The 19,694-nt window shown below is 41.8% G+C and overlaps 1 protein-coding gene across 17 annotated transcripts in view; it reads right to left on the minus strand.

Moving 5' to 3' along the window:
- Nucleotides 1-19,694, minus strand: part of TSPAN4 (tetraspanin 4) — a 380,904-nt gene that overhangs the window by 155,903 nt on the left and 205,307 nt on the right. The window lies entirely within an intron of this gene.

Below are 19,694 nucleotides of genomic sequence, written 5' to 3' on the forward strand. Positions count from 1 at the left end.
TTGCTTGGAAGCAGCAGGGCCATTTGTGAACACGATTATACGGCCGGGACACTTCTACTAAAGATCTCTAAGGGATGGGATCATGGGGCATGTCACCTGGCCTCCCAACCACATCTGCTTAGCTTTATGAATTTCTTGCAGCTTTCAGCCCAAGGCTAAGTATAATCTGAGGCAGATTTTTCACTAAGAATGTACATTAAGTGTTTTGGGGCTAGAAAGTAACAAGATCAAGCAGCTTGAGTGAGGAGTCTCTGGCAAAACTGCAGTCATACACAGCAAATAACATTTTACTTCCAGAGTTAAGCACCATTAGTCTTCAACTGAAAGGAGAGGCTGGTGGGGGTTCTCTATTGCTGTCATCTGTCAGACCAAATTCTGATGTCTTGTCACATGGGTTAGTAATTCCTACTAGAAATAAAACAACAGAAATCAATAGGACCATCAACTGAACACAACAGTATTCAATGCAGGTAAGAAAAACATGAGCTATCCCTAGTAATCTGGTCAGTGAAAGCCTGACCCTGTTTGTTAGAATCCCTATCCCAGTACCTTTAAACTGAGGTCTCTCTCCACAGCAATACTGTCATTTGTCAGTTCATCTGCTGTGATGCTGCTGTGTGTTTTCAGCAACAGTCACGGCAAGAAACATGAATTTTTCATTATGGGTGAAGCTAAACGGAGTTGGTACAAACATGTTGTAAGACTATATTATCCTCAGCAATCAGCTGACATGATAATCTGACCATGCATCAGAGGCCTAAATTTTAACCAGAGCGATATAAAGAATGCTGACAAATACAGGCAGATGCAGTGAACCAACATTATGGTTGTTAATTCAAAACACCATCAAGGAAACATGAGGAATTCCAGGTTTGGGGCTTTTCATCTTTTAATGAGAACACAGTGACATGAAAGGGAAAATGTGGGAATGTCCACACAAAAGAACCATGATCCAGAACTTTAATAGTGGATTCCATGGGATGGTTCCCAGTGAGTATAATGATAGACATTAACATCTGGTCCAGCTCCCTCTGTAAGGCCAGCATTTGCATGCTTACCAAAAACAGAGGATTGAATACAAGAAAAAGATTGACCAAAGGAAAGAAAACAAAAGGGAATTTAATGAAGCAGAAGCAGAGGAATGGAAACAAAAAGACTACAGAATAGCACTGGGTCATTCTGAATTCTCACAGTGATACTAATACAAACTTTACAGGCTACAACTGCTGCTTGAAAGATACAGAATATCGGCAGGGGAATAGATGGTGGATGGTGAAACATCCAGATTAATGCTAGGGCAATAGAAAAACAAGTAGCCTTTGAAAAGGAAGAAAAAACAAGGCTTCAAACTGTCTTCTATTTTATCCCACAGATAAACTCCAAATGCACCTCTGGTAATAAATCCTACCTGCCTGCCAGGTGCTACACTTGTCTAGACCCAGAGCCAAAGTCATATAAACTCTCTTCTAAACAGATTATAAGGGAAAGGACTCCAAGGAACTCCATTTCAGACATATTTTCCACTGATACCTCACACTTTTTTGCTCTTGCTTTTACCAAAAGGGAATGTGTCTGCATCTCTGCAATGAATGCCCACTTGACACCACTTACAAAAAGCAAAGGTGGGGTACTGCTGCATCTGATAACACATCAGTTCTGTTACATTTTCTCTGTAGGAAGACTGAAAACAACTATTACAGTAAAAGCAAATCTTTCATTAGCAGACATTTGCTGAAGCGAATGCTTCATCTGTGTCATCTTACCTTAAGCTGTAATGGAGTCCTGCCTGCACCTATTTCAGGGAACAAAGCAATTCAGCAGCATAAAAGCAATGAAAAATTACACGCCCTTGAAAGGACAGGAGGACACTGGAGTGGTGGTGAAGACGCATCACCTGTTGAAACTCATCAAGGATCAAGATAAGTCCCTTTTACTAAGGGACTCACCTAGGAATCTCTGGAATGCTCTAAACTAGTTTTATGTTTTAGCCAAAGCTTCCCTTTCTAACTGGTCCCTCTGCTGCTCAATTGGTCACTTGACAGTCTCTAAACGGATGTTGCTGCCCATGGTATTTGATGTTACCTGATGCCCTCTCCCAGCTACATCTAACTAGATATAGTTTCTTAACCCATGTAGCAGCAGAAGTACTCCTGCTGTTAAATGAGATTTGGTCAAAGTTTCTGCCGACATTTCCCTTGTAAAGCTCCGGCACAGCAAGGCTGAGAAAAACAAGTGCAAGTTTTCTTCCAGATCTGGTAAGCAAGACAGCGAGTACCACGCACTGTGGGTTACTGTACACATCACTTTAAAAAGAGGTGTGCCATCTGTTCTGTCCGCTAATTACAAAATATAACCCAAACAGAAGCCATCATTGAATCATAAACAGCTATAGAACTTATAAATTCACGGAGAAAGCTCTTTACTTAATGCAGAAAACATCTGCAACTTCTTTTTTTCTTCTGTCATCCTTCAGACAGCAATCTTGGCAAAATGAAGGGAGGAGGATGTTCTCCAGGACACTGCCAAACGTGCTTAAAGCAAACCTGGATGAGACCCCCAGGGGTTTTACTTTAAGTCATATATGTCACAGGGATACTTTTGCATTTATTTATCTGCCTCTGGAGAATTGGAGTATTACCTTACTATAATAAAGGGGTACATAACCATGATAGTCTAGGAATGCAACTGAGGCATGATTGCAAAAAGAAAGGTCTATTCATTGGAGAAATTCATAAAATTGGGGGGAAAAATAGTTTTTGGCAATGCGATTCTTTCATTTGGGAGCTATATATAAATATTTTTTCCCTTTCAACTATGTTCTATTATAAGACTACAGTATTTTAGTTTGCTGAGTGACATAGTCTTCACCAACATGGGAACACAGATATAGTGAACAGCTGAAGACAACACCAGAGTTTCTTAAAAGCTGGCAGTCCTTGCGTAACGTGGAGCTGACGTGCAGCATTTTGCTCAGTCAGGTACTTGTTGACTTACCAAATAAATGTGCCTAATTGCTGCTCCCTTAATAGACATCCATCAGTGATATTTCATGAAGCACGGATTTGGGAAAGAAGTCAGCAAGCATAAACAAATGTCTTTGGTTTTTGCAGTGTCAAACAAAGCCACTGCTGAAACACATTTTAATACCTAGCATCTTTCACTCTGACTGAGCAAGTTCAGTAAAACCATATCTGATGACAGCTGAAGTCTGACAATAAAGCATGGGCAAATGCCCATACAGTCTAACTCTCTCACACAAAAGGAACTAAAACATTTCAGTGGTGACCCCCATTAGAAAAGCTGGAGTGATGACCAAGCACGTGCTATTCAGACCTGCTGTGGGCAGGTACCCAACTCAGGTCCCCAGAAATGTGAGCTTCATGATAAATCAAGCCTGAACACACTGAAGGTGAGGAACGCAGTAACTGATGATACCAACCAAAGGATGTCTTTGCCAGACAACCAGCTGCTTTGTATGCCAGAAAAGCAGGTAGTCATTAAGAGGTCAATAAAAGTCATGGCCAAGGGCTCACTTCTAAGGGACAAGCTGGCCACATATTTGAACGGTTTATGGGCAGAGGGTTCTGTTTGCCAAAGCATTCCATACTGCACAGTGTCAAAGAAAACGTAATTTGTAAAATTCAGAGCCTATAATCAAGAGATAACCGCAGACAAGGACAGAATTACCCACAGCTGAAGTATGAGACAAATTAGAGCAAAAAGACACATGTATGATGCTTTCAGGATGTTGGAGGTCTTGAACTGTGAAAAATAAAATATGGGGAAAAAGAAATGCCAAAAAGGCATAAGTTCAGAATTAGAAGCAATAAAGTCCTGCATACCAATATGAGAAACTGAAGTGCTAAAACAGATGAGTCTGAATACCTGGCAGTAAAAGAGGCCTTTGACAAAAGAGGCACTTCCTGAGCATGGCAGAGTGACAAAAATCAATGCAGTGCTATTTGGGAAGGACAGAATAGGTCATAACCACTGGGAAGGTTGCTCAAGCAGAAAGATCCCTGTAACCTAACAAGATAACATTATTGGCTGAACAGAGGAAACTGTATCTTCTAAACTATAGAGTTATACAGTCTTCAAGCATAGGACTGTCTGTCCTATGTTATCATGAAAAGTTATTATTTTAATACCCATAACTATACATGGGAAAAAAAAAAAAAAAAAAAGAAGAAAAAAAAAAAGGAAAACTACTAATGAATGCCTGATCTTATTTGAATCTGCAGAGCTTCTCACACTGGTTACAGTGCAACCAACACATCATTCCTGTATATAGTTTGAGCATCCTCAGATAAGACAACCATATCTGGGATAATTGCCCACCTCAGGTTCTCTGCACCTTCTCCTGATACCTCTGGCAACGACTTTGCATTTGCCAAGTTGATTGTCTGATCAAGCACAGCAATGCTTGTGTGATGAAAAACAAATGCCAAATAAAGGAAAAAGGTTGAAGATGCAGCTATCATGCATTCTGAACAATCACACGATGAAAATCATAAAAATTGGCTGCAATAAAACCACCTAAAGGAAATGTTTAAAACAACTTCTGCAGATGAAGAAAAGAGCAATATTCTGATGGGTGGCCACTTCTGCAAAGGCAAAGGCAGTAGCAAACCTATTCTAGGACCTTTTTCCCAAAGAAGATAAGAAGTTGAATCAACCAGGAAAATGCTGGGAACAGGAAGAAGAGAAGGAAGCAAGGTGATTTGGAGGAGCAAGCAGGCATCCGAGCAGACTGCAACAGCAGCACTTGTTCTGCTCAGAGATCTGCTGTGAGGAAAATCACTGTGCAGCCAAGTGCTGTGATAAGTACCAACCATGAAACGTATGGAAATGATTAGTAAGAAGGGTGCTATGTAAGGCATACACATGAAAACAATACTTTCCATTCATGAAGGATCTGTGCAGATTCTCACAGAGGTCCCCAGCACTCTTGCCCTCCCCTTGTTGCCTCAGTACAGATCTATGTACATGTGAGATCTCTGTGCTGTCCAAAACTTCTAGCAAAGAATGCTGGAAAAAGGACTCAACTCCAGCAACCCTAGCTAGTGACAATTTCTCAGCGATCAACAGTTGCATAATCCATGCAATTAATAGAGCAGGGTTTGGTTTATAACACAGATCAGACATTGCTAAAAGGAACAGGAGGAGTGCTGCAGAGGGACTGGTGTGTTTGTTTAACCCTTGAAGACAAGACAGATGGCTTTCACAACCAAGTGACCCTAAGTTTCTAATATTTATACAAATTCCCACATCACCACATCACCAACTTCTTCAGCTTACAGAAAAACTGAGCATCTTACAGTCCGATAATGCTAAATGGATGCCCCATCCCTGGAGGCATTCAAGGCCAGGCTGAATGTGGCTCTGGGCAGCCTGGCCTGGTGGTTGGTGACCCTGCACATAGCAGGGGGGTTGGAACCAGATAAGCATTGTGGTCCTTTTCAACCCAGGCCATTCTATGATAAACACTGCCAAGAAGATAAGAATCAAGTATTTGTTAAAGACAAGTACAGAGGCACAACAGCACTGGCCCTGTGTCGCACACTCTTCCTCTGAAACTCTCAATTCCAAGCGGAGCAACAAGGCAAGTTTTCCAAATAAACGTTCCATTTTGACATTCACTATTTCTGTAAAGCTGCCTTCCTTTTCATGAATTTGGTCAAGCTACTCATGAGTAAACATTTTTAATAGCATACTCAGCACTGCCTCATACCAACATTAAACTCTCCCAGTTGCGTGATCCTTCTGTCAAGTTTATAGATAGCAGATCAGAGGGAACTGTTTAAAACTTAGCATCAAAGGTAATTAAAAAAATAAAAGGACCGCCACATATAAACAGTATCTAGATCACTGCACAAACTCTCTAGAGTGTCAGAGGCAGCCATAAAGTTCAAGCCAATAATACAACTTTCTGCTTAATTAATATCATTTTCAAAAGAAGCAGACAGCAAGTCTGAATAGGGTGTCCCAGAAGAGTACGCCTACCAATTACACAGACAAACAAGTGGGCAGTGGCAGACCTAAGAGACAGCTCATTAGCAGCACGTCCTTGGTGACAAAACCCAGCTGGAGATACAAAGGCCCACAGTTCAACGGCCCTAGGTGTGACTTCTGAAGACACAGGGAAGCATAAAAGATAATAAAAGAGAAAAATCCTTGACTTGCTGTCAGACCTGCAACACCTACCTACAGACCTGCAACACTCATCTGAAGAATGAACCTACCCTGCCTGTAACTGCACACGTGACTTCAGAGACTAAGCAAGTTGACAAAACGGGCAGGAAGAGGAAAACTCATCCCATGAAAAGCCAAGCTCCAAAGCAGAGCTTTGTTGGGGGGATACATGGATGCTTGCAGACCCAGCAACACATGCAGATGGAGCACAGGTATTTCTCCTCTTCAGGTCATTTTGTATAGTAGTAGATTTGCTTCTTTTCTCAGATTATAAATAAGAAAAACACTCAAATTATTCAAGATAAAGAAGCCAAAATGTACTGCAGTTGCTTTGCAAGCTAAGCCTATTTCCCAGTCTTCCCAATAAACTCCCATTAAGAGGTACAGCAGCAGTCACAGAGTTGGGAACCCAACAATGAATGCAATCTGTTAAAAGGTTATTACTGTTATAAAAGCCCTCTATTTTGCTTTGCTATTGTCAGAACTTGGCTCACTTAGAAAAAGGAATTTGATCAGACACCTAGGAGAAGAGCACTAAAGACTACTGAAAAGTACGTCAGCTTTCTGCCCAACACATAAATCTTGGATTATGACACCACACATGACATGGCTCAGTCCTGACATTTACTAAGAGAATCAAATGAGTCTGAAGGGTGACAGGTGTGCACTCACTTTCCTGGATACACCTCACAAATGTGTTTTTCAAGGGCAAAGCTCTTCCTATCTTCTGCAGATAAACACCTGAAGTTTTAACTGAAGAAACAGACTTGGAATAAAACTTCAAAAGAACTAAAAGATGTTCAGCTGTAATGGAAATTTGTTGGGATGTGGACATTTAAGAACCAGCTGGGCCCTTCTGAACACCATGAGTTCAGAATTACCACTATTCCAACACAATCCAGTACAGGTGACTTGAGTCCCTCCCAAACATATATACTATGTACTAACACATAGCAATACATACAAAGGTCTATATTGCATTAAAACGCCCTGTCTCTTCAAATAGCCCCTTAATCCCCTCTCTTTTTCCTTCCCCATGTTAGGTATCTAACTATACTTTCTAGGTGGAAGAGACCTAAAGCAATTGACAGAGACCTAAATAACTTGACAGCATTTTGGCACTTCTGGCACACCTGTTAAGTACTTAACAGTCTGGAATGGCTGCTATTAGATAATTCAGTCCGTAAAGAGACATTGTTTTCCAAAAGGTTAAAACTGTCAGTCTAATGGATAATTACATATTTTACCCTCATTTCATTTCAATCCTGGTTTCTAATTCTCCGAAGAAAGGTAAACTAAAAAAAAATCTACAAGTAAAGATATTCCTTAAAAATACTGCCACGTTTCTACACAAGCCTCCTTTTAAAGCAATGTGTGTATTAGCCCCATTTTACAGATTTGCACCTGCTCAGAGGCAGTTAAGCCATCAGACAGACAAAATGCTTCACCAGCAAGGGAGCAGAGCATCAGGTCCTGCAGCACCAGCAGATGCAGAGCCCTTGGATGAGCTCTCCACACTCATTTTCAAGCAAATCTATTGGGGGGAAAAAAAGTACTTCCTTTGATGATATTGCTTTAGTACTCAAGTGGTTTTCTGAGCACAATAATATTTATTTCTCTGTCTGGGGTACTGTTTTCAATTGAATGATACAGAGAAATTGTTGATTTCCATTTTATTTTATCCCCAGCAGCAAGCGTTAGAGAGAATCATTTATTTTTATCAAAAAGATTTTGAGATATAATTCCACAATAAGTAAACAGCCCAGTCTGAGGATTCCTTCCCCAACAGGTAACCTGCTACAAAAAAATCCACCGAGACATTCTATGCCATGACTGCAGCAAAATAATTTTTTCCTTGTGTATCTGATTTTATACACACAATGTCTCAGCAACAGCGTCTCCAAACTCCCATCTCTTATTTTACACAATTTATTTTGAGGAAATTGATTTGATTTTCTCTTAATATCCCTTAATATTCATGTAACTTGATGCACATCTTTCCCCATGGAACAAAATAAGCCCATATACACCTACTGTTCTGGTACAATCATTATAGCATAGCTTCCAAACTTGATATATCTGGAAGTCCCACAGCTGTCACTCGTTACTGCAAATTTTAAGTGAAGTAGGCTCTTGTTAGCCAAAAATGAACACCCACTCACAAAAGCTCAGTTATCTCACTCGTACAAACATGCATGCAGCGTTGAAACTGTTTGGATACAACAAATGATTCTGCATGCTGCACACCTGGGGTGAGCACCTTTCCTGAAATGGCAACAAAAAACTGCTTCCTATAAAGCTCTTCACTTTTTATTAAATATATATATATATATATTTAATAAATATATATAAATAAATTATATATAATTTTTTTTTTCCCCCTCCACAGGACAAAGTCAGGAGCAGCAGAATTCAATTGTCACAAAAAAGTTTCTGAAAACCTTTTAGAAGGCTCTGAACATCCAGAACATGCAGTCAAGCTTTCAATAACTTTGCAGACACTTCTTGTTGTGCCTTTTATATAGCCCAGCTTTAGCCTCTATGTACTGCTTCCTTGTGTGCTGGAAAATGCCTCATACCACAATGCCTGCACATACATTTCTTGATGAAAATACCAGTGATAACACCAGTGATAAAATGAATGAGGCTCCCACCAACCCCATCATACTGAAGAGCTCTGAGAATGCTTTTATCTGCTAATACCACCAAATGGCTGACATGAAGACACATCCAGATTTGTGCCTTACTCTTTCTTTTTAATGGCACAGGAGTCAACAAAACATGTGATGGCCAAGTGTCTCTCAGCAGGATGTCTGTGGGGAGAATAAGGAAAAGATGATGCTGATGCAGGGCAAGGCAGAAGAACAGACTGGAACTCATAGCCATCTTTACTGAAACACTGCTGGTCAAGGTGTTAAACTGAGGAACACTCCAAATCTGTTCTCACCCAACTCATCTCACCAGCCCTTCCCCTGCTCCCCAACAGCTTCAATCACTTCCTGCAAACATTATGGGCTCATGCATAGGAGCACTGACTGTTTCTATACAGATAGCAGAACAAGAAGCATCCCTGCTGCCCCACAGCAGCCTCAGCAATAGAAACTATGGCCCCTGAGCACATGGCTTGGGACCTGCAGGCCAGACAGCCCAAGGCAGCACACAGAGACAAGCTTGAACACCACCCGAGCTCTCTGCCATCACCCGCCCTGCCTCCTCTAGCAGCAGCCACAAAAGCTCTGCAGCAGAGCCCATGGAGAGCTGAGGTTTAAAGGTTTGCATCTAATTAGCGTGCCACAGCTATTCGGAAACCAGCTGTGCCTCTGCAGCTTCCCCACTTTATGAGCAGCACGTAGAAGTAATGGACAAAACATTTGGCAATAGGGTGGGAACTTAATTTGGGCACAGAGCAAGGCAGGGCATAGATGCAGACAAAACCAAAATCAAACTACCCGTGCCTGCAGTACTGCGTATGTGAGCAACCTGCTTTGCAGTCAGAAAAAAAAAAAAAAGGTTAAATTGGGCTGCTGTTTACAGAAAATGGACCTGTTTGGTAATTCAGCTGAAGATTTGACACCTCTATCGAGTGACTGAAGTGATACATACTAGTTAATGATATCTGTGATGAGGAAAAAAATGGCTGTTTTGAAGAGCATAATGGGGGCTGATGCCTCTAACTTGCTGAGCAACCCTATTAAACAAGCAGCCAGCAAAGTGTGAGCCAAGACTGCACAGTCCCCAGCCCACAGGCATCGTATGGCCTCAGAGCACTTCTGCTTTTACAGATGGGATCAAAAATAAAACTCCTCAGCACGTGGCTGGAGTGACAAAATTAACAGAGCATTGCCTGTTAGGACAAAGTGAGATGCTGCAATAGGGATTAACTAAGGAAAGGGAAGCAGTGCAGAAGCAGGTATGTGTGGGATCAGATGGGACTCTGAAGCATCAGGGGCTGGCTGAAATCTCACCAGCAGGATGATTACAGAAGTTGTAAAATCCTCATGAGAAGAAGCAGCACAACTGTAGAAGCAGAGCATCAAGACTACGTACACACAGTTTTAAGGGGAATGTGCCAGAGAATTTCAGATTTCCAACCAAGTCCCTAAAAAATTGGGCACAAGTGCCAGTACGAAGGACAACATATCTATATACATGCACTTTTCCAACCGGCGGCAGTGAGATTTAAAATGAAGGATCTTCTGCTGGTTTCATAACTTCACACGAGAATTATCAAGTTACTTAAAGGAATGAAGTCGCAAAAGGGAGCACTCCTAACAGGCGCACAGGGAAATCCACCCTGTTATTACCAGGAAGGTGACATGCAACTGTAAGCAGCTTGTGCTAAAAATACTAAGCAGGGAATTGAATAGGATACGCGTTATGCTGCAGAGTGATATTTCAGCTACAGTGACAAAGCATTAAGCATTTCTAGGCTCCAGACTAAATAAAAGGTCATTGCAAGCTTTGGTAGAGCAAGCAGACTCTCAGAGGAAGGCAGCCACTTTGGCTACCAGAACCAGAGTGGTAACATATACGTCCAGCTTTGGCTTTCAGAAGGAAGGAGCACCAGGAAGGCAGCAGCCTTACTACAGAGCATTGCTGAGTGCTCCATGCTGCCACACACCAACCAAGATGTAAATGTGCATCCCTTATCACTTCTGTCACCAGCAGAGGATGACAAGAACACCAAAGACTGCAAGACACAACCAGCACATTCTCCACGGTACAAACTACATCCCATCACTGACATGAAACAACAAGATGTGGAACAACAAACCTAAAATGAGCTCATGCTGATTCTAATACATGCAGCCACAATGAATGGACTCACACACACACAAACTGTTCCTGCTTTTCTTTGCACTGAAAGACCAGCCAACAAACCCTTGAGGTTGACCCCTTGTTTGCACCAAGCTCTTACTGACGTTTGCATCAGAAAAGCACTCAGTGCATTACAAGTGTGAAAATGTCCTATGGATGGGGGTCACAGATAAACAAATACTAAAATAACATCTGATTTTTCATGCCCAAAGATACCTCAGCACATCCTTTGGGAGTGGTATCGCTTGTATGCAGACAATTTCTGGGCTTTATATTTTAGTTTGCACAGTCATTCTAAAACAGGCTAGCGTGCTGCATGAATACAACAAGGACCGAGCAGATGGCAGATGTGTTAAAAACTCCGGCCTTCAAGGATGGGAGCCTGTAACAGATTGCAAGTGGCGGTGGAACTCAATTCATGTCCACAGTTCCAATTGTTTCGTTGAAGAAAATGGAATCAAACATGTCATCTCTGCTCCCCTCCGTGCTGCCACAAATGGATTAGTGAAAAGATTTATCCAGACATGTAAGTAAACAATTTGTGCCGCAACCCAGGATAAATGCTGCTTGCAAAACAGGAGTACAAATTTTCTATTGGCCAACACGAAGGCAGCCCATAATTTTACAAACCTGACAGGTGCAATGTGGTGCATGGAATGTAACTTAAGGTCAGTTTTCAGTCAGTCAGGGACTTCAGAAGAAGGTAGTGTATGAAAATGGACATAAATCAGCACATCTAAAAGCTTAGTTCCCACAAGGAGTTTTTTTCTTAAAAATGCTATTGGAAGACAACAAACATTTCTTTTGGATGCTGAAATGGTTCCATGATTATTTGGAGCTCTGCTTATACCACAGCTATAAATCCATCTCACTGAGTACACGCCTTCACAACAGCCAGTGGTGAAATACTGTGTAGACAGCAAGGCCAAAACAACCAGCAGTTCTCCTGCAGGTCTTGTTGGGCACTGTGCAGTTTGGTTGCATGCTAGGAGAAGCCCATGCCATGCATTGCAGAAATGACTGAATGCAATCCTCTGGCCCATGTTTAGTCCTATATATAAGAGAAGTGATCCCTACTCATCTTTAAAAAATGTAGGGAATGGAAATAACTATATTAAACTAATAAATTAAATGAATAAAATCCTTTTTTACTAGCGATATTTTACATGCTATGAAATATAGATAGATAGATAGATATAGATATATATAGATATATATGTATTCATATACCAGAGTGGATTGTGTTCATTTTTTAAAATTTAGTGAAGCAATCCAAGTGGGACGTTTGGCACTTCAGCTGCCATCAGCTAAAAAAGCAAGTTGTTTTTGTGTAGCACTCTGCCTGGAAATCTTTCCAATACGGTTTTACTTTCCAGACTGATCAAACATCCACCTCAGATGTTCTCTGGCAGATCAGAAGCCCAACGAGGAATCTCTACCTCTTCCTCCTCTCTAGGGCAGGAGGAGTTATCATCCTCCAAAGGGAAAGCGAGGAAACAAACCATGTTCCTTTGCTTTGCCTGACTTCACTCTGCCTCTTTGGATCTGGCACTGTCTGATCGCAGTGCAGAGTGGCTTTTCTTAAAGCCTTGGGGGTTAGGAGGGAACTGCCAAGTTTACAGATTACACCTCCAGCAGGGGAGGAAATAATACCAGCAGAATCATATTTTGTCATTGCAGCCTAACAGAAGCCCTCTGAACACATCGGGTTTTCTTGGCACAAGCACAACTTTGCAGGTAGAACTGCAGTTCATGCGACCGCTTTGTAATCCCACTGTAGGCCTGCCATGCAGCCATTCATTAAGGCAATGAGATTTTCGCCCCTAAGTGCTAAGCCTGTTTTAAATAAGAGACTTAAGTTCTTTAATTCTGAGTACTGCACCTTGTGCCAGCTGTTTGATCACTAAAGTTGGCAACTGCAACAAAGAAAAGGCACGGAAGAAAAATAAACTTCACGCAAAAAAAAAAAGCACAAACTGCCATCTGCATTTAAGACAGGTGGCTGCTTGGTTTTCCTGACACCACAGAGCAGAGCTTTGCTTCTTTCCAAACTAAATCCTATTAAAGCATGAGGTGCAGAAGGAGGAAGAACATGAAACTAGCAGCACGCACACTAAATGTGTGCGATAAACAAAATCAGCACTAGTGAACTACTGCTTTGTTCTCTCATGGTCCTCATGTAGCATTTAACAGATTCAGTGCAGGAAGTTCAAAAAGAAATTTACAAAATACAGCTGGAGGGAAATGGGGAACTTTAGCCACCAGGATTCTGCCGGTCTGGACTCAAGGCACCCTAACGTGTACGGCTCAGAGGGACTCAAGAATAAGGGGACACAATAGTGGCTGCTGCTGCACTATTCTGAGAGGAACTGAGATGAAACAAAGGTACCATGGTTAAGGAAAGAACAAGGAGGGCTATAACAGCAACCTGGAAAAGCAAACAGAAAGAGAGTATTGAAAGCCTACATATAAAAACTTACAAGACAAGGTCATTCTGGTCCTTTGTCCTTAGACATCAACCTTCTGCCTCACCTAAACTACCAATGAAAACGTACAGCATCTTTAGAGCAAATCTCAGTTGTATCATGTTAAATTATAAGCCTCCGCATGCATTTACACTTGAAGCAGGTTGGGAGGGTTTTCTGGAGGGTGTTAGTTTTTCTACTGAAGACCGATTTAAGATGCGTTAGAGTATGACAGTCTAATTACAGACTGCAATTTCAATTTCATTTGCTTCTGTTGCATCCTGTGACAGTTAAACATTTCCTGGAGAAACAATTACAGGACAGTACTAAGAAACACAATTTACTGACTCCAATCTTCATGAGTATGCAGATTTCATCCCATCCAACTCCCCATTTCATTCTGACCTAGCGGTGCTCTCTTTGTACTATTAATAGCTCAGGGAAGTATCATTATGCTTCTTAAACATATATTTTATATTATTCATACAATGACTTTTGTGGATTTGCTATCTTAACCAGAAGCTGGATTCTAAATAAATAAATTCTATAGCAGTATTAATAGATAGTTAGCACGTTAATTAATTCATTAAATCATAATTAATTAATCATGTTTGAAACAGTAGTGTCTGGAAACAAACTGAGAATGGTGGTAATGATCTCATCTGCCTTTTGCTTTACTTTGTATAGCTCAGAGAATTGGCTGGAACAGATTTCACATTAGTCACTGTCCAGAGGAGGGAATAACATTTGCAGCCCTTTCGCTCATTGCTTTAAAAGGCCAGTTTCTCTACAACTATAATATGTCAAATCCTGGGGCTTTATGCACTATTGTGTTTCCATGGCTCTGTACTAAGTCTAAATTAGATACAGTGGATAGACTGGACAGCAAAACTTACAAGGTGAGGTGCTTAGTCCTTACCAATACCCATAGCCAAAAAATACATCAGCATGTCAGCAAAGCTGAAGCTCCTCTTACTCATGAGCAACAGAAGCGGAAGCTGGCCCACAGTGAGCAGTTTGAAGGTGGTATCCAACATACAGCCAACTTTAAGGCTTTTTTTTTCCTACTCTGTTAAGAGCCTTCCTAACCTGGTTTCCTAGGGGAAAGAAGATTATGAAATTGAACTGTTGGCTGTGCATCTCACAAATAACTAGCAAGTCCATTTGTCATTGCCAGTCTGATTTGACAGATATGCGCTCTTTCAAAGTCATTAACTTCCCAAAGTTTATGAGAAGATATGCATTTAGGCAGCAAATGTAGCCCCGAGCAATGCCTTCACTTGGAGATAAAGCTCCAGCATGATCCCCAACCCCTATTAGACATCAGAATCTACCCAGGAAAGAGACAGCATGAATAGCACTGCTACGGAAAAAGCTCTAATTGCTGTTCGAATAAATCAGACACCAGCTAATACAATCATCTCTCTTTCACTTGTATCAATTCTCAATAGTTCTGCTTCTCATGGCACTGCCATTTTTTGAAGTCTGTAATTCCCATATCAAATGAGTTTCCTATCTTTAAAAGCAATGCTCCTTAAGTATTTTAAGGCTCTCCTTGGAGAGCCTTCACAAAGTCAGAGGCAGAGATAAGATGTCAGTCAGAGACTGAGCAGTTCCTGGAGGAGGAAAATAAAGGAGAATCAGCTGCTGAGAGGTAGGTAGAGAAAATGGCATTCTGGGGTAAACCTCCCACATATTCAGTGCATAGGAGTAAAGCCTGCACTGCTGTTCAATTACATTTTTATTTGTTACAGACTGTCACAACAAGATACACAAATGCCAAAACACCCCTCTGTCTCAAACAAGCCACACCTGGTCAGGTGTGCTCATGGACCAGCCAGTACTCCATGGGTTTTTTTCAGACTACGTTCCTTCCTCCTGCTGCTAGAAGTACGTGCTGCCCTGCACACTGTTCTGCTGTTACAGCTCATCAGATTATCATCAGCATACACACAGTTCTTAAATGAGATACCCATGAACACTTGACGTATAAGGTTGGGAAACAATGCTACTAACAAGGGACTTCTCACTTTCACTTCTTTTCCTCCTTTCCCATGGCATCCAAGTAATAAAACTTGACCACAGGCAATAGCACTAGTTCACCAAACCAGCAGCACACATCAGTGCAAAAACTTCTAAACCATGGTCCACAAACCATCAACAGTTGCAAAGCCAGAGCAAGAACCCTGGCAGCTCATAGCCGGAGCCAGATTAAATAGGCTCCTGGAGTTTGTTTCCTACACAAATTGCAGTTCATAGCATTCCTACATGCCTTCTACCACTTCCTTTGCTCTGTTTCCAACCACTTTGCATCTGCAGCATCTCAAGACTGGATCGATTGAGAATCTTCTAGGGACTGAATGGTAAAACAAAGTAGCAAACAATGAGCACCTCAAAACAATATGTGCTTTATCTTGTATCTTTTAGCAGTTAAGGTGGAAAGCAGAGCTTCAGCTGCTCTGTGCTCAGTGGTCTGCAGACACTAATGGACTTCAAGCCACATGAGCACACTTCCTTGCTGCCTAGAGACACCACCTGTTGGAACAGGCAGATCTCTTCACTCACCATTTTGAAGACTTGGACTTTCTTATAGTGCACACAACTCTAATACATTTTAACAATGGAAAGGAGACATGCACAGAAATGAGGAGCAATAAATTTTGAACTTCTTTGCCTCCTTTCATTTTGCTGTCGTCTCCTCTGTATATGGCAATCTCCTCCAGCAGAGCTTTGAAAAATCTTGTGCTTTACTGAATTTCTCTATTAGCCTAGAGTATTATCTGAAGAGTCAGACATAGGCATTCAATTCTTTGATGGACAAATTGCTACCAATTTAGCTGGTCTCATCTAGCACAGGATTTCTAAGGAAAGCAAGCACCACTGGAAACATCAATCAGCGCAGTTCTGTGCATTGCCTTTCTGAGTCTTGGCAGCTTGGGAGTTACGAGTCAAAGAAAGACGGAACGCTGGCATAAACCGAGAGGGATTAAGGAGATGACATTTGTCTTCCTATAGCACTCTCACAGCCTTTAGGATATAACTTACCCCTTTTTACCAAAAATAGTTGTGCTTTTCTAAAAAGAGAGAAGACAAGCAGAACCTTGGATTATAAGCACAATAAAAGTACAATTTGCTTTACTGACTGTCATAAAGACTCTCTGGATGTTTGGAGGACAGAATATGGGGGGAAATAAGTGTTTTTCTCCAAGTATTTCACAGTGAAATACAAATAGTTCATTATGAAATAAAAGCATTCTACTTTGAGATCATCTGATGCTGTCTTCAGTCCCAGCAGTTTTAGCAATTTGACAAAAGAAAATGGAAGTTTATAGCAATGAATGAATTGAGCAACTCTTACGTATCAGGTGACAAAAGTCATCCTCAGAGCTTGCAAAGCAGAGCAGTGATACCAGGATGGCAGCTCTGTGCCTGGCAGGACTCCAGGAAACAGCCTCTGAATGGCAATTCCCATCATAGCAGCACTGCTGTTGGCTAATAACGTCTTGTTCACGTCCCAGCACCTTAATACTGATAGCCACAAATGCACTGCCCCTAATTTCTGCAGGACTCTTAATGGAGAAGAGAGCTATTCTTGGACAGATTCAGCACCAACACAGAGAAGGCACCTCAGCCTCTGACATTCATGAAAGAGCTCTGTGTTGCCTTCAACAGCCAGAAAGGGGAGGAGAAATTTGCTCTATTTTCCCAGTTATATGACAGCTTGTAAAAGTTTTACAACGTGAGCGCAGCACCTAATCCAATACAGCTTGCCAGGAACATTTAAAAATCAAGGGCTCTGAGATTTTGTTTCATATAGACAAGACTTACAATGAAGGATCACCTCAGAAACACAGAGTCAGTCCTGCTGGAGTTGCACAGGACTGAGGTCTATTCTGCTGCCCCACAGCAGAAAAGATAGTTGGTAGTGCTGGAGTTAACAGATGGGAACAGGAGGGAGAAAATAGAAGTATGCTTTGTGAAGAAAATCAAAGCATTTTGCCAGAACAGACTAAAAACCAGGAGCAATCTATAAAAGGCATTTAATTCATTTAATGTAATGACCGTGCTTTATGTGTGGAAATAACCACAACTTTTATTTGGAGCATGAAAGAAGTAATTCCTCTTCCTACTTTCCATTGATTGTCACTACCCAGTTACCTAGAGAAGGGTAGAGGGGGAAGCAGCATAAAACAGCAAAACTTAGGTGAGCATGTAAGCAAAGAACAATCCAGTGTTCTGGCAGAGCTGCTTCCCCCTTAATTGCATAGAAAGTAAAAGCTGACAGATAACTGACACCAACTTGAAAAACAACAACAGCATCATCAACCTGTAATCGTTCCGAGACTTTTGATCATTAAAAATAGACTTCTTCTCTTCTTTTACAAAAGACAAGTCAGCTTAAACTAATACTTTTAAAAATAATCTCTTCTCGGTTGCTTTCTCCAGTATGAGAAGGTAAAAAGCTGCATCTATTATAACTACATGCTGTGCAAACCTCATTTGGACATGATCATCATCAATCACTCCTGCTGTGCAGGTAGCATGTGAGAGGGAAGCAAACCACAGATCGTGCTGCAGTATTTGACACCACCCACTCGTTTCCCTGCTTGTACACTTTGGTTCAGAGAAAAGCCAGTTCACACGTGGTCCATCCTCTCTTTCTGGGACTTCTGTCTTTTCTCTCCCTTCAGGCATTTGAGAATAGCTTTGATAGTTTCAGGGGAAGGCAAAAACCCTTCCTTCTCTCTTAAAAGATTAAGGCTCCCCTACTTAACAGAATGCCAGAGATACACCACCATGTGTGATCTTCCTTCTGTAAATACGCACACATTATTCGCAGCAGCACCTTTTCACATCACACACATACGCGTCAGTGAAAGAGAAATATCGTAAAAGAAATCAGAATACAATGAACACCCTTTGTGGCTGTTTCATGCACAGTTCATAGAAGAGAAATTCACACCAGCATCCAAGTGCATTTCTCCAGCACACACTTCAGCTAGCTGACTGTTATAATCCTGACTGGGGACAAGGCTTAAAAGAGCATGAAAAGAGCAGGTAGGGTTTTTTATTTGCCTTTTTCAGAAGGCTCTGGAGTAAGATAGGATAAGTGATAGATGATTTTTAGAAACCAGAAGCAGTCAGAAAGATAGAGAACAGCCTCATCAACATGCCTCCTACCAGCATACACAGGATTAAAGAGAACAACCTCCTCATACCACACAACTCTGGTTAGTTACTACTGTGCCAATTCAGCAATTTGTCACTCTGAGCTCCTTGGTATGACTCGGGCCAGCAGAAGTTACCCACACCTTGTGTTTTCTGATGCACCAGCACTGCAGCATGCCTGCTTTTAAATAGCTGTACAGCAAGTGCACGCTAAAGAACAGCTTATTCGATCTCATGCAGCCCTCCACAACCCTCTGACAATTTCTGAGAGCACAGAGCATCTGTAGCCATGACATAGTGACATCCATCTGCAAACACTCCTCCCTCTGAAGTGCCAGGACAGGGGGCTGTCACTTTGCAACACCCCCATCTCCCTCAGCATGTTAATGAACCTCTCTGGAGGGGAGAGATGTTCTAAAGCACCTCCCAGGGACCTCACAGCAGACTCCCAAATCTGGATGGGTGCCTTTTTGTGCTAGAACTCCCTTCCCTCTTCGAGCAACGACTCTATACCCTATTCTTACAAGACAAACAGCGTACACGAGCTGCACCCCTCAGCAAGCTCCTGCAGTCTCCTTCTGCAGCCTGTGCTCTCATTTGTGGCAGTGAAGTGCCTGACCACCCTGCTACTGACAGCCATCTCATTTGTCACGATGGTGACGTAGCGCTGCATGCTTGTATGTTCCATCACAGTGCCCTGCTGACACACGCACACCTCACACTGAGTTGATGAGCTCCTGACATGGAGCTGCAGCCCCAGAAGTGAGGTTTTCCTCCACTTCTCAGAGCCACGTGGCAGCACCAGGACCCGTCGCTGGACAGGACACATGGAGATTTCAGATACAGGCAATAGCACTGAGATGAACCAAGTGTGCCATCCGTGCTACAGTGGTGGATATCAGCAAGTGCTCAACTTTACAGTCATGAATGGCCTCAGTGACTTCTCTGAGACTATACATGGCTTTTGAGGCAAGTACATCCAAGAGCAAAAGCTTGGGGCAAATAAGCTGAAGAGCATGAAATGAAAGAGTGTAGAAAACACCCTCAATA

The sequence above is a fragment of the Coturnix japonica genome, chromosome 5, assembly GCF_054131305.1.
Source record: "Coturnix japonica strain WE chromosome 5, WE-NBRP24, whole genome shotgun sequence".
Classification (NCBI taxonomy): Eukaryota; Metazoa; Chordata; class Aves; order Galliformes; family Phasianidae; genus Coturnix; species Coturnix japonica.